Here is a 14,374-nt window from a genome sequence, read left to right as displayed (position 1 = left end):
TGTTGGATGTTCAGACATAATTATTTCTGATAATACTCGATTTATGCTTCACAGTAATCATTTATCTGTACGGTATCTGAAAAAATATAATTTAAGCAGAAATAATGATAGAGATGAAACCGTGTTTTCAAAATATCAGGAGAAATATAAAAATCTCACTGGGATCCTCATCCCTAGTTAGCAGCAAGGAATTGATAGACTAGAGTGAGTTTCGAAAGTGAGTTTCACACTATTCATGACTTAGCTAATAGAACATTTTAAAACCCATTTTGATGATTCCAAATGTCTTCATATATAAAACGGCTTCAAATTCTCCCCAAATTTTCAACCCAAACAATGTTTTAATTTGGTCTAAAATTATAGTAAGTTATGACAGAATTTTCATAAGCAGTGCAAACAAATATCTGTGGCTCACAACTTCAAAATATTTGGAATTGTTATAAAACGTGAATCATTCAAAAACATCTATGGAGTGTTTAATACATGCCAGACACTCAACCAAGCATGGGAGATTAAGAAGTAATTAAAATATGGACCTTCCTCTTGGGGCTAATTGAGGCTCAGAGAAAAATATGTACTTAAAATCTGTAATTATATGATAAATGCAACCATACATATGTGCTAAACATGATGGTGTCATCCAGAAAGCAGTGATCAAACAAATTTTTCCGAGAAATTATATATATTAAGAGATGAGTTGAATCCTTAAGAGAAAATAAACGTTTTTCCAAGCAGATACAAAGAAGAAAGAATTTCCAGAGAGGATGAATGGCATTGCAGAAACCTGGAAGGGCAAAGCACAAGATGCATTTCAGGATTGCTAGTTACTTAGGCACTGTGAGGAATGTCAGAAGATGATGTGGTATGTGGGGAGATCTAGATCAGCTTCATGCGTGTGCTACCTGTGCAATCGCTGACAACCTCATGCTTGGAAGATGCCGTGATGGGTTTAATGCTTTTGTCACCATCTTGAAATTCTGAATAATTTATTAACGAGAAGCCCCACATTTTCATTTTTCCCTGGGCTCACAAATTATGTATCTTGTCCTGAGTGTGGAAATCTGCATCACAATTAAACGTAAATGCCATGTTGAGGGCCTGGGCTGTGTCCCGTGAGGCCCAGAGGCCATGGAATTGCTTTATGTAGGGAAATGATGTCGTGGTGATATTTCTCTTTTAGGAAGATGACCCTAGTGGAGAAATTAGAAGCAAGAACTCAGTAACAGAACAACAGCAACAGTCTAAGTGAGATGCGATGAGGGCTTGAACTAGGCAATGTTTGTGCAGTTGGCTAAGCGCATGTGGATTCAGAGATATTCCAGAGAAAAAATTGAAAGAACCTGGGTCAGTTATAGACAGAGGGAAAGCAAGAGGAGTCTATCGTTTCCAGCAAGTTGCTTTCACCTATTTTAACCGTTTAACGACCTACGTAGGGAAAGTGATGAGGATCCTCATGCTTTCTGATAATGCAGGCATCAAATGTATGCCTCCTTCTGACTGTTTGTCCACACGTGGCCCTGATGAAGGGCACTCCACACTGTGGGACGGTGGAAGCCGTGTGTATTCCGAATCCTAAAGGAACTCATACTTGTTCCAGCTGAGCTTTTAATTATTTCCAAAGAATAAGACAGAATTAGAGGTAGAGATGGAGTTAGAAATATAAACAGAAATGTATTATTTATAAATGATATGTATGAGTGGATAGATAGACAGATAGATGGGCAAAAAGTTAGAAAGATGGATGCAATAGGCAGATAGGAAGATAGGCAGATGGGCAGATAAATGGAATAGGTAGATGTGGTAGACAAAGATAGGTAGATTTCGGGGAATTTTGTTTTTACATTTCTTGTTAATGTGAACAACGTCCCTCTTCTACCAAAGTCAGATATACAAATACATCCACCTTTATTCTGCAGCCCAACCCCCGTAACTTAAATGCTTCCTTCCCTTGATTACCCTCTCTCTTCTTCATTATCGATATCTTCCTCCATGCTAGATGATCTACGTCAGCATACGAACCTGTAGTATTCTGAATCTTCCCCCTAACCATAGTGACATGCCTCAAATCCTTCATTGTCAATCATGAACCCTCGGCTAACTTTGCTGTTCATAGGACCCTCTTCTCTAACATTAGCTCCACTGCCCTGACTCCCTTTCACTCTTATGTGATGAAATATTCAAACTCAGAGCAACATAGGGGACATTCATATGCTCTCTACTCTGATGTCACAAATAATAACACAGAATAAGCCCTCTTTCCAACAGAATCAGAATTAGTAGTTAGTTAACTAATGGGAAAAGTCCATTATATTCAATAATTATGGAGAATTTTATATATACATATAATTTACATATATGTTAAAAATTACAATCTTAAAACATGTAATGAATTCATCAGATTTTGATATATAAGAAGAATCTTATGGCTGGGAAATTGGAATTCTATATCGTTTTTCTGGCATAAACTACTTCCAAAAGCAACCTCTACCACTTTTTTTCAAGCATAGTAAGAAGTTAAAGAAATTTTCAATATGATCTAAAAGCAGAATACATCTACATTTTCTATGATTTTTTTAATCTAAGTATTTTTGCTGGTTAATCCATGACTAATACAGTGGCAATACTTTAGGGGCTCATCTTTCTCTTTTTAAAGGTTTCAAAAGCATTCAACAAAACTTCCACATGAACACCACCATTATTTTCACACATAATATTAACTTATTTATTAAGTAATTGCATTACATAATTGCAACATGTACATTATGCATAAAAAGTTTTCTAAGATTTCTCAATAATCAAATGAATGTAAGAGGAGCCTTCTAGACACATATATTATGGTTTGTTTTGCATGTTAATCACTGTTTTCATGTAGCAAGTAGAGAATATTGGTTAATTAGGTGAATTTATTAAATAGTGATCAGTTAAGAAAGTCTTTAGTGTAATGATAATAGTTAACATAAATAAGAACTTCCTATGAGCTTTCAAATAAATTAATTCTCTTAATTCTCTCAATAACCATATGAAGTATGTTCTCTTATTATTCCCTGCTTTACAGATCAGGAAACCGACACACACAGAGGTTAGTATTTCAGTAAATGTTAGTAAGTGTTCTTTTGTGTTTGTTTGTCAATTTGTCTTTGATGAGAATCATAAGGAAAAGTCCAAGTCATAATAAACCAACCAATAGATATTTACTTTGCCAAGGCTTCAGTATGCCCCTAAATGAAAGTAAAGCAAAGTTTCTGACTATGTCATGCGATCTCATTCATTATTGTAGAAAAGGAATTTTCTTAGTGGTTGCTGGAAGAGGTCTGTGATCTGGGCCACATCCTCAAAGTGTGGATTTGTGTTTGATCTGAATCTCCCATAAACAAGAGAGGCTTTACTAGCCTTCTACTGCTTTTCTGTTTTAATTTCTTTTATGGCATGCTGTTTCATACCTTCCCCTTATAAATAATGCAGCCTCGGGTACAGTTCTTTTAAATCTTTCATGCTTACAAAACCATGAAAATAGATCAGATCATGTACAAATTGCTGTGTGAAGGTGCTTTTCAAGCTCTTGTCTTATAAATGAAATAAGATACAGGAGTTGATGCCTGTTCACATAAATAGAGACTATTGACAGTTAGAAAGTGGTTTGAATTACCGTGAAATTATAGAATTATAAGATAATAAATCTGTAAGGGCTTTGAGAAATCTTCTGTTCAAGCTGCCTGCCTTTAGGCAGGTAAACATCTGAAATACTTTATGAAAATATTTTTCTAGTCTCTTTCTGAATATCTCCAAGCAAAAAACTCCAAAATCCACCAGAGTACCTTTGAATGATTATTGGTTAAAAAATTGAAAAAAACCCTTTACTTATGTACAACCAAAATTGCCCCTAATTTGTATTAAATGACTATACATATTTTTTCACTCTAAAGAAAAACAAGTCTTTTCAAGTTTTTTCTTAGGGCTTCATTATTATCTTTTTGATCATTTTGTTACTTGTCACTGCTTCTTTCTAGATTCTTAGATAGTTTTTTAAATGGAATAGTCAAAATTGAAAATGTTAATAGTCAATTCTTGTAGAATAATGCGACACAGCAATGTTGTTGCTCAATCACTATGTGTTATGGTGATTTTGAATAAAACTTAATTGAATTTTGCTATTTTTCATATTTTCCCTCCCATTTTCATCTAATCTTAATGTTCCCACTTACATTAACAATAATTTTAGGATCTTTTATTCCTTATTTTAGAGATCAGGGACTATTTTTTCCTTTGACAGCACCTTAATTAATGTTTCTCGTGTCACAAAGGGTCAGTAACAATAAAAAGGGTTTTGCCATTTTTTTCCAACATGTAATTTTTTCCCGATATGTAATCACTCTTCCTTTTTTAGTATACTTTCAACAGTCTTATTTTTCAGAGTCTGTCATGATTCAATACTTTTTCTGTCTGTCATTAAACCCCATGAAACCCTTTCATGGCACTGTTTCCATATTCATTGAATTTGTCAGTTTAGGAATCTTGTCCTCCTTGAAAATCTTTAAAAATAGGATATTTTTGTGTACTCTAAGTGACAGAAGACTGTCCATTCATTGAGATAAGAAAACAAAGTAAATTTAGAAATGAGGTAGGTAAAATTTTATCATTTCTTTCAAAATATGATTGTGGAAAAAATTAAGACTCTGACTTGTGCCTCTTTTGTCTTTTGTAGCTATTTTGTAGTTTGGGTCTATTTGGTAACTGTCTGTGGTATGCGGATCTTACGAGTATGAAATATTTACGCAGATGAAGTATGGTAGCACTCTTGAACTTAGAATGAAGTGACCTCGTGGAGAACCTTTGAAGTGTATTATCAAACCTCTAACTTAGAAGGGAAGGAAATTGATACTCAATTTTCAACCACATATTGAAATAGGCAATCAAAATTTGGGGGTCTTAAAGCTGCGCTTTGAAGTTTAAGCAGATTACTGGAAGCAAATAAAGATCAGAATGTCTCTGTCCGTCTTAAAGCAACATGCAAATCAGCTGGACTTTAGAAATGCTCCTCAGAATAGTTGCCTCATATTCTGTTTGATTTCTTAAATTTTTCCTCTGTTTCTCAGTTTTGTGTTCCTCTCACGTTTTCTTATTTTCCATATCTCTTTTTATTCCCGAAGTAGTCTTCTAACCTCAGCATTCCTGGCTTGGCAGAGTCAACGCAAGACGTTCTGTCTCCTTACCTTCTCCTCAGACGGCCCCAAGAGGGCATTGTTCTGAGGAATTATAGTGACGTAGTGGGGGCCTCTGCAAGACCCCTCTGGTGTGGAGCTGGGCGTAAAATTACTGTTTAAGATGAGTTCCGTGAAAGGCAGTCAGCACAGTCTTTTTCACCAAGGAGTAAACAGACACAGTGCCCTGTCGAGCAAATATGGACCTCCATTAGGGACTGTCGAAATGCTTTCAGGGTGACCAGACCTCAGTCATGATAAAAAGTTATTTTTACCAAAACAAAAGGTTATTTATCTATTTATCTTTACATATTGTACATTTTACCTGTCCTTAAGATGCCCATCTGTGGGTTTATTGGAGCATAACATTTAAATGATTAGAATCTGCACTTGGAAAATAACGTAAAAAGAAAATTGTGCTACTGAAAGTGATATCACTCAATTAGCATTCTAATTCTTACCACATAAACTTAATACCATTCCTACTTCTGTTTTACCTTTTTTCTTGGTGTTGTTTGTCCCCACCCCCCACCCCCCAGAATTGACTTTCACAAGTTCCTGTTGAATATTTTCACACAGGTATTATACAGACACCAAAAATTAAATATATTCAAAGCTAAGTTCACAATTTTCTTCAGAAAATTCTCTCTCCGTCCTGTGTTTTATAGCTCAGCTAATGGCATCATCATCCATTGAAAATGTATTACCTTATAAGTTATTCTTATTTTGTTTTTGGTTCCCAAGTTAAAAATCCTGGAAAAAATACTATGTCAGATTTCATCAGGTGTACCTGGGGCCAACCAGATGTGGCCAAGACATGGGCTATAAAAATGTGACAGCCCCCAAAATTTGAAAGAGGGAAAGGAGTAGTGACTGATGTTTCCAGAAGGTGGGAGTGCTATCAGGATGGTAAAGCAATTAATGTCATCTGCTACTGAAATTGTGACAGATAAAGGTAATTTCACCAAGATGAAGAAAGCAGGAAGAGGGGAAGGTTTAAGAGAAAGATGGTGAATTTAGTCTGAGCTAAGTTGAATTTTCAGTTTCCATGTAAATACGGTGGGATGTCGAGGAGATAATTTAGAATTCAGGCATTAAAAATGGGGTTTAGGAGTTGAATTAGTGAAAGCCGTTCAATTTGCATGAACTAGATTGGGCAGGAAGCTTATGTAAATCCAGGATAGGGAGTGGCAGGGATACAGCTGTGCCTCTGGAACAACAAGAATCCAAAACACAAATGCCCTAAGGTCCCTCCATACCCATTCTTCATCTCTTTGTATGCAAATCATTCCATTTTCTTTGGCGGATTGTATTTCTCAAAGATGGCCATATCAATGTAGATCTCACCCTGCACAGTCTTTTTGTAAGTAAAATTGAGACTCTCCCATCAAAAGGTAAAGTCTACATTTCCTCTGCTTGACTCTGGGTGGCCCTTTGCAACTGCTCTGACCCAAGGGATGGAGCAACAGTGATCTTGCATTATTACAAAGGGTAGGTCACAAGTGATGATAAGACTTCCATGTGTCACTCTCTGGCTCTCTTTCAAAACACAAACCTTGGGAACTCTGAGCCAACCTGCAAGAAATCTGGTTACCCTGTGCCTGCCATGCTTGAGAAATTTGCCATTTTGGAGAAGGATGCAAGGAAACTCAGCTGTTTCAGTATTCTCAGATCAGGTTCCAGACATGTGTAACAAATCTTTAAGCTCAAAATCTTTTAAGAACCCAGCAATGGACGCCATCTTGCCCCAACTCACGAGGAATCCTGAGGCATCTTTGTCTATTCGCTTCCTTGGAAGTGGAGAAGGTCCCTGTCATTCCCAGTTTCTGCATCTTGTGAAGCATCCTGTTGCCCTCCAGTTATGTGTGTATCGAGGTGCTTGACTGTCTGCATTCTTTTCCTATTGGGACGGGAGAACAGGGTGGTGAGCGTGCCTTAGAACTTGAACAGTAGCAAGTTCCCCTTTAACAGGCATGGGATTTTCTGGAAATGCAGTTCTACTAAAATCTTACTTGGCTGTTGAATTAATTTCATTTTGGGGAATTTTTCCAGATAATATATAAAGTTAGAAATCTTGTATTGATACGTAAATTTGGATTTGGTTTCTCTCCTGGCTTAAAGCAATGGGCCTATAAGTTCTGCCTATTATTTAATATTTTAGTTTAAAAGTAGGTTGTTTTATTCTTCCTTGGCGCTTTGGAAAATAAGATACTTCGATGTGAAATAGAGCTTATTTTTCATAGAAGCCTGCTCCTGACTGTGAGGAAGGAGATGTGAAATTGGACTATGGAGATCAGAAGACATTCTCAATTTCTCTGACTTTTCCAAGATAGAAACTTTTAAATTTCCAATGCAGCACACTTTCTTATTGGGCAAACTCGTCTTTCACAACTCAGCAAACGTGATTTTTTTTTACCCTAAGCTGTCCCCAGCTATAGACATAAACGACCTCTCAACAAAGGTATATGCTCATCCATCCTGCTCTTGTCTGTCTTCTTTCAGATGAGTTAAATTGTATCTTTCTTATTATTTTGTAGCATCCATTAAAAACCACACAGAGTCGTCAGTTCTCATAGAGATTCAACCTCAGTGGGCATGGTAAATATCAAAAGATGTCCATTTTACCAACTAATTTACTTTCATAGCATGAAATACTATTTTTCCAGTCCATGAAAATGATAATAAATATTTGTAACAATAGCTCAGCTAACATTTCCTGATGGCCAGAGTTGGTGCTGTGTAATATAACTATATAAAACTATCTAATTTAGTTTACCCTACATCATGGGCTATGGGGACTGTTACTATGCCAATTTACAAGGAAAGGAACTTTGGCATTTCTGAGACTAGGATGAGCAGCCATACTGGTCTACGCTGGACTGAGGTGTTTCTCAGGATGGGGGCCTTTCAGTGCTAAACTTGAGATCCTCACTGGTTTGTTACTATATCAGAAGTTAAAGCAGAGTACAACTCAGATTTACTGAATCCAAAGGCCAAGAATATGACTACCATGCAATTTTACTTTTTATGGGATATAAGGATAGTCGTTCCTCCCCCTTCATTTGGAATTCATCATTTCCATAATTTTGATCCTCTCCCTTGAAATTTCCTAACTCCAGAAACCAATTTCTCTCTCAGTCAGGATTTGTTGTTGCCAGTAATCAAAGCCCAACATTGGCTAGTTTAATTCAAGGAGAAAGTTTTGGCATTTAATCCACATTTTTAAATGCTAAAAAGAAATTTATATAATACCTAAGACTCATAAAAAATTTTAATTAGGCATTTTAAAGAGCAGTTTTATATCCATTGGGGTCAACGCTTTTCCTATAATAGTCAAATAAAAACCAATTTGAATCTCCAAATTAGTATTGACTAAACCCGCAGTGCTGTTGCTCCATATTTCTAAAAGTTCCCAGTCAATGCTTACAATCTCCCAGTTCTTGTTTTGAATCACGGCTCAGAATCCTACTCTGAGATTCTCTACCTTGAAACACTGCAGCTTCCTCAGTGCTGTGAGAGAGAAAAGCCAGCGGGGGAAGATGATCCTCATTGCCTCAACCCAAACTCTGACAGTGTTAGTGTGACTGAAGCTGGCGAAGGGCAATTTTGACACATGATGATGAGATCTGACATCATCGCTCCAGAAATCTGTTGGACGTATCTAGTCCAGTAGGTCCCCTTCCATCCCCCAAACTTTGCTCTCAGCTCCAATGTGCTTCTGAGTGCTACGCCCTCTCATTTCAGAACCTCCTTCCACATTCCCTCTCCCCTCAGGCCCAAAGGCCAGATAGAGCTACAAATCAGTTATACTTCCACGATGATACACCCAACGGAGAGCCCTCCTTATCATTATTCGGTTGCTTGATGCCTCACCATCTGTCTGTCACACCAGATTATGGTCTTTACCTTTACATATACAAATGTTCAATAATGGATTTTCCAAATTAAAACCAGTCATCACTCAAAGTCATACCCTGCTTCCTACCATTTGAAAAAGCAGCTACAAGAAGCATTTTAAGACAGATTTTTAAGAATTCCTATAACAGGAGAAAGACCAATTGCTGTGACTTTGGTGAAAGCATCTGGAGGAAGGAAAGAAGCGAGATCAGACTACACTTTCAGGAGGCTCGTCCAAGATAGAAAATACATAGGTTTGGAATCAACTAACTGGGGGCAGAGTTTTATTCAAGCGTTTTTGTCCTTTTCTTGTTTCTTTGCTTTGCTTTGAAGGATACGGGAGATTTGAAGATGCTTCTTAGGTCAGAGGAAGACATGGAAGTAAAGGATTTGTGACAGGATATATGCAAGCAAAGGAAGGAGAGAAGGGCTTGGTGGGAGGCAGCGAGTCACCACATCTGTCTAGAAATCAGTCGTTAGTTTTCTCTTGAGCTCAACAGTTCCAGGATAGGAGCAGAGAAATGGAAAGTTGATTCAGGAAACAGACTTTGTAGAGCATGTTCAGCAAAATTGTGAGGGAAGTAAGGGGATTTGAAAAAGAGGAAAAAAAAATAAGGGCTCACCTAAGGTGTACAAGTAGCATAAAGAAGAAAGCAAGGCCAGGACCAGTAAACTGAAAGACAATGAAGAATAATGAGACTTGAAATTCCAAGGCAATCAGCGTACACATAGTGAGAAGAAGAAAAATCAAAAGACATGGAAGGAGAGCAGACAGGTGTGGGATGTCCAAGTTTAAGACTCAGAAGGTAGGACGCCTAAGGACAAGAGACGGAATAGTATTTATGCATTCCATTTTACTTGTATGTAAATGTCTAGCTCCTAGAAGAATGACATGATCAAGAAAGCTTTATTGAATGAAATTGATTTTATCGAATTTTAAAAGAGAAACAAGAAGACATTACAATTATAGAGTAATGCTTTAGAATACTCCTTTTGAACTTTTTTTAAATCAATAAAGTTCAAAATTAATTCCTCTCATCTGAATCAAATGTTTCTACAAGTGGTACAGTTTTACAAATTGAAAAATTAACACACAATAAGTATATAAGGTAAAATTTCCTTAACCGGAAAAGAATAACCCTGGGTTTGACATGATCACTCTGGAGCAAGAACCCCTGTCTAGACTCACACATTCCACCTCAGTATAGAATCTATAAGCCATAACCCTGCAGTTTACTTCAATGAATGAACCCTAGTTTTTAATAAAATTATTTTTGACTCACCTTTTAAAATCACTGTACTGAGTGAAAAAATTTCCCATTGGTCTTATGGCCTATTAATGTAATAAAATAATTTGAAAAGGCAAATACAATCAAGTATTTTATTTGTTAGGACACTTGGAGCTGCAAGTAACTTTGAGACGCAGGAAGCATCCTGGAATTTTTCAGAAGTCTTTAGTGAATGGAATGTGTTTTGTAGAACACATTATGTATATGAAAAAAGTGTATGGAAAAAGCAAAAAATGCAATTGGACTGTACAAAAATGTCAGAAATAGAGAGTGGTCTGACATCTGAGATAAAGTATTTTGGAATGTTGGTTGATTGAACATCCACAAAGGGTGAGAACAAGAGAGGAGCAAATAGGAATATCATTTCAGATGGAGGAATTTTAACTGACTTAGAAGATCTGAGAAATAAAAATTCTAAGATAAGAGTAGGGAAAGCCAATAGTTGATCTTTTCTTCAGAAGAAAAACCTCTACAGGTTTAGGAACTGACGTCTCTAGATGATGCCTGAGCTAAGAGTGAAGGGATACAGGGAAAGTCCGAAAATGAGGATGATTGTTTGAAAGCTATTTAAGAACTTAAATCCTTAGATCCCCTTCCACACTTCACTGCTTGGTTTCCCTCCATGACCCCAGTAGAAGTCTAAATATTTATTCCCAGGATACGATAAGAAAGAATGCTAATGGACTGGGGACACCAAACACGTTGAGGGTCTTGATATCACACCAAATAATTTAAGAGAAACTCTCAGAATTATAGGACACATATTTTCGGGAATTTCAAGGAATTAGGAGGTCCAACACAGGAAAGAAAGAAAAGGGAATCTCTAGGGTGATTATTGAGGAAGATTCTATCATGATAACTTTGCAGCAAGTGTCAAAGGCAACCTGTTCATTTTAGATGCATTTGTCACAAGACGGATATGTTGAGGGCTCTCCTCACCCTGCCTTTATCATTACATTATATTTGTAACAAGGAAGCTCCTAGAGTTTGTGTTCAAACAAATGCAAGGCCAGTAAACGCAGGGACTAAATAATGACAAAGGAGAGCATAAGATCCAGAAAACAAAGACTCCCACTTAGGGAAAACATGAAGGCAATTTTTCTAGAATGACAGGGAAGGAAATCTTGTGACAACGAATTTGTGGCAGGCTTAGAGAGCAACAGAAGTGGACAGAAGTAGAATGGAGTTTTCTGGGAAGATGACTCCAAAAAAGAGAGTGGAACAACCAAACTGCCTGATGTTTTTCTTGAGGAGGAATTCACTGAGAAACAATTGGAAATAGGGAAAGAAGTTACAAGGAAAAGTAGCAAAGGAAAACAAAGAAATTATTGACTTTAAGAAAAGCACACCCGTGCTTGGATGGCTATTATGAACAAAATGGAAAATAGCAAGTTTTATTGAGAATGTGGAGAAATTGGATCCTTCATATGTTACTGGGGGGACTGTAAAATGGTGCGGTTGCTGTGAAAAACAGTTTGGCAGTTTCCCAAAAAGTTACACGCGGAATTATTATATGACCCCGCATTTCTACTACTAGGTATATACTAAAAAGAATTACAAACAGGTACTCAAAAAAATGCTTGTACATGAATGTTCACAGCAGCGCTATTCACGGTAGCCAACAGGTGGAAACAACCCAAATGCCCATCGATGGATAGAGAATAAACAAAATGCAATACACACATAGAATGGAAGGTTCTTGATCCATGAGAAGGAATGTAGTACTGATATATGTCACAACTTGGGTAAACTGCAAAAACCTTATGCTAAGTAACAAAAGAATCCAGACACACAAGATCACATATTGAGTGATTCTATTTATCTGAAACGTCCGGAATAGGTGAATCCACAGAGGCAGAAAGCAGATTTGTAGTTCCAGGGGCTTCCAGAAGTGAGGAATAGGAATTAATTGCTAAATGGGTACAGGGCTTTCCCTTAAGGCCATAAAATGTTTTGGAACTAGATAGAGATGGTGGTGGCACAACCTGGTGAATGTGCCAAAGCCACTGAATTGTGTTCTTTGAAATCATTAATTTTATGTTATGTGAATTTCGCCTCAATTTTAAAAAATGAAGAAGAAAAGAAAAGCAGAAAAACAAGAAAAAAATGTACTGATGGTGTGCTACAATGTTAAGCATAATCGTAATTTTTGTATAGGTATAAATTATAGGAAGCCAGTAGAAAATTTCTAAAACTAATGATTAGAAGGGGAACAGAGTGATTATTTTAACTAGAAATATGAAGATGCATAAATATGCTAGAACTTGAAATCTCTCTCTCTTTTGGGAGAACAACTGGGGGGAATATGGAGGAATGGGACAGAAACTGCTAGATTTTGCTATAAGCTTTTGGTAATATTTCTATATAATTCTACATAATGCACATGTATTATTTTGGTAAATATAATACTTAATATTATGTTAAATATTAACTAATTAACTATGAATGTAGCAGTGATAACGTTGACTTCATGATGTTTTCAAACTAAGACAAAAGAAAAACAGTATGAAGTTATCTCTTTTGAAAATGGTTACTATCCTTAATATGCAAAGAATTCTCCTAAATAATGAAGAAAAAGATCAACAGCCTTTGGGAAAAATTCAAAACAGTGAACATGCAATTACAAACAAATTTTAAAACTCATTAAGCTCTGAAAAGCTTCTCAGTTTCTCTCAAAATTAAAAAATAAAAATAAGTATTTAAGGTGGGAAAACATTAAAATAATTAAATTGTTAATTCACAATTTTTCAGTAATGTAAGGCCATGACACTTTTTGGAAGACTACAAAATAGTAAAAATTATTTTGAGAGAAACTGGCTAACGTCTATTAAAACTTTTAATGCCTTCAAATTCTAAACTAATTTCTAAACTGAATCTCAGTTACACATGCGATCTCTTCTAACAAAGTTCCACAACTTCCTTAAAAGTCAAGGTCCTTGCCAATGCACTCTCTAGTAGATAAACTTTTAAGTATAAAGATGTCCTTTTCAGTATTATTTGTGACAGGGTACTGATTTAGTTGTAGTCAGTCATTGGATAGACAACCACTATAAGTGCTAAGCAACCACTATAAGGCAACTACGAAAATAAAATTCATATACCAACAATGGGAAGACAGTGCAAAAAGCAATACTCATCCACCCAACCTTTGTTTGTTTGTTTTTAATTTCTTACCTCATGTCCTCCTGGTTGAGACAGCGTCTGCAGATAGAGAAGTTGGGCAAATGATCTCAATTTTACACCTGAAGTTTTAGGTACTGGTCTTCTATAATCTCAAAAGCATAAAGAGCCTTTTTAGGCAAACTAAAATAATTTTTTGGAGAATTATAAGTTTTTAAAGTTACATAACCAGTTTATAATAGTTACCAGACAAAGAAATAACAATTTGGAACAATCTTTTTTATTAAACTTAAAACACATGCTCAAAACAGCCATGATTTGCTTTTTAGTGCTCTTTCAAAACAAATCTGCTTTCCCTTGGAAATGTAAGCCAACGGAATGAAATGCTTTTCTTGGTCAGAAGCCTTATGTAACATTTCAAGCTTGTCCTCTGTTGTGCACCCAGCCCTGTTACAACACAACTGTCCTCTTTCGTTCAAAGTCTGTATCTCCTCTCACTCAGGAAACCAGCCTTGAAACAACCTAAGACAGCTCTAAGGGCTGGGACTGTAGGTGAATTTAGGCTGTTTTGACTTTTAAAAGCTGAACTCGATGTTGCTTTACAGAAAAGCTTTGAATTTCAGCTCATTCTCATAGGCCTCCTGTATTTAGTTATGCACAAAATGAAATAACTAGACAAACTCTCTTATCGGTGTTGCTCCTGGAATCACCCAGGAGTGTGTGTGTGTGTGTGTGTGTATGCAACTAACCTTCAATGTAGTCCCCATCCCTCAGTGTTTCCTTAGAATAGAAAAGATAGGTAAACTGATATAAAATGAGTCTGATTCAACAACATCGTTGATCTATCCATTGATATCAATATTCCATTCA

At 36.4% G+C, this 14,374-nt stretch overlaps 1 long non-coding RNA gene across 1 annotated transcript; it reads right to left on the bottom strand.

Annotated features, from left to right (window-relative positions):
• Positions 1 to 2,695: 2,695 nt before the first annotated feature.
• Positions 2,696 to 13,813, bottom strand: LOC139084997 (uncharacterized). Its single transcript, XR_011542927.1, has 2 exons — positions 13,559 to 13,813; positions 2,696 to 7,098 (listed from the first exon to the last, which is right to left on the bottom strand). It is a non-coding gene; the product is annotated as an uncharacterized lncRNA (long non-coding RNA).
• Positions 13,814 to 14,374: the final 561 nt, after the last annotated feature.

Source organism: Equus przewalskii, chromosome 8, assembly GCF_037783145.1.
Source record: "Equus przewalskii isolate Varuska chromosome 8, EquPr2, whole genome shotgun sequence".
NCBI lineage: Eukaryota > Metazoa > Chordata > Mammalia > Perissodactyla > Equidae > Equus > Equus przewalskii.
Note: the sequence above shows the minus strand (reverse complement) of the source record. Positions and strands in the feature narration are given on the sequence as shown.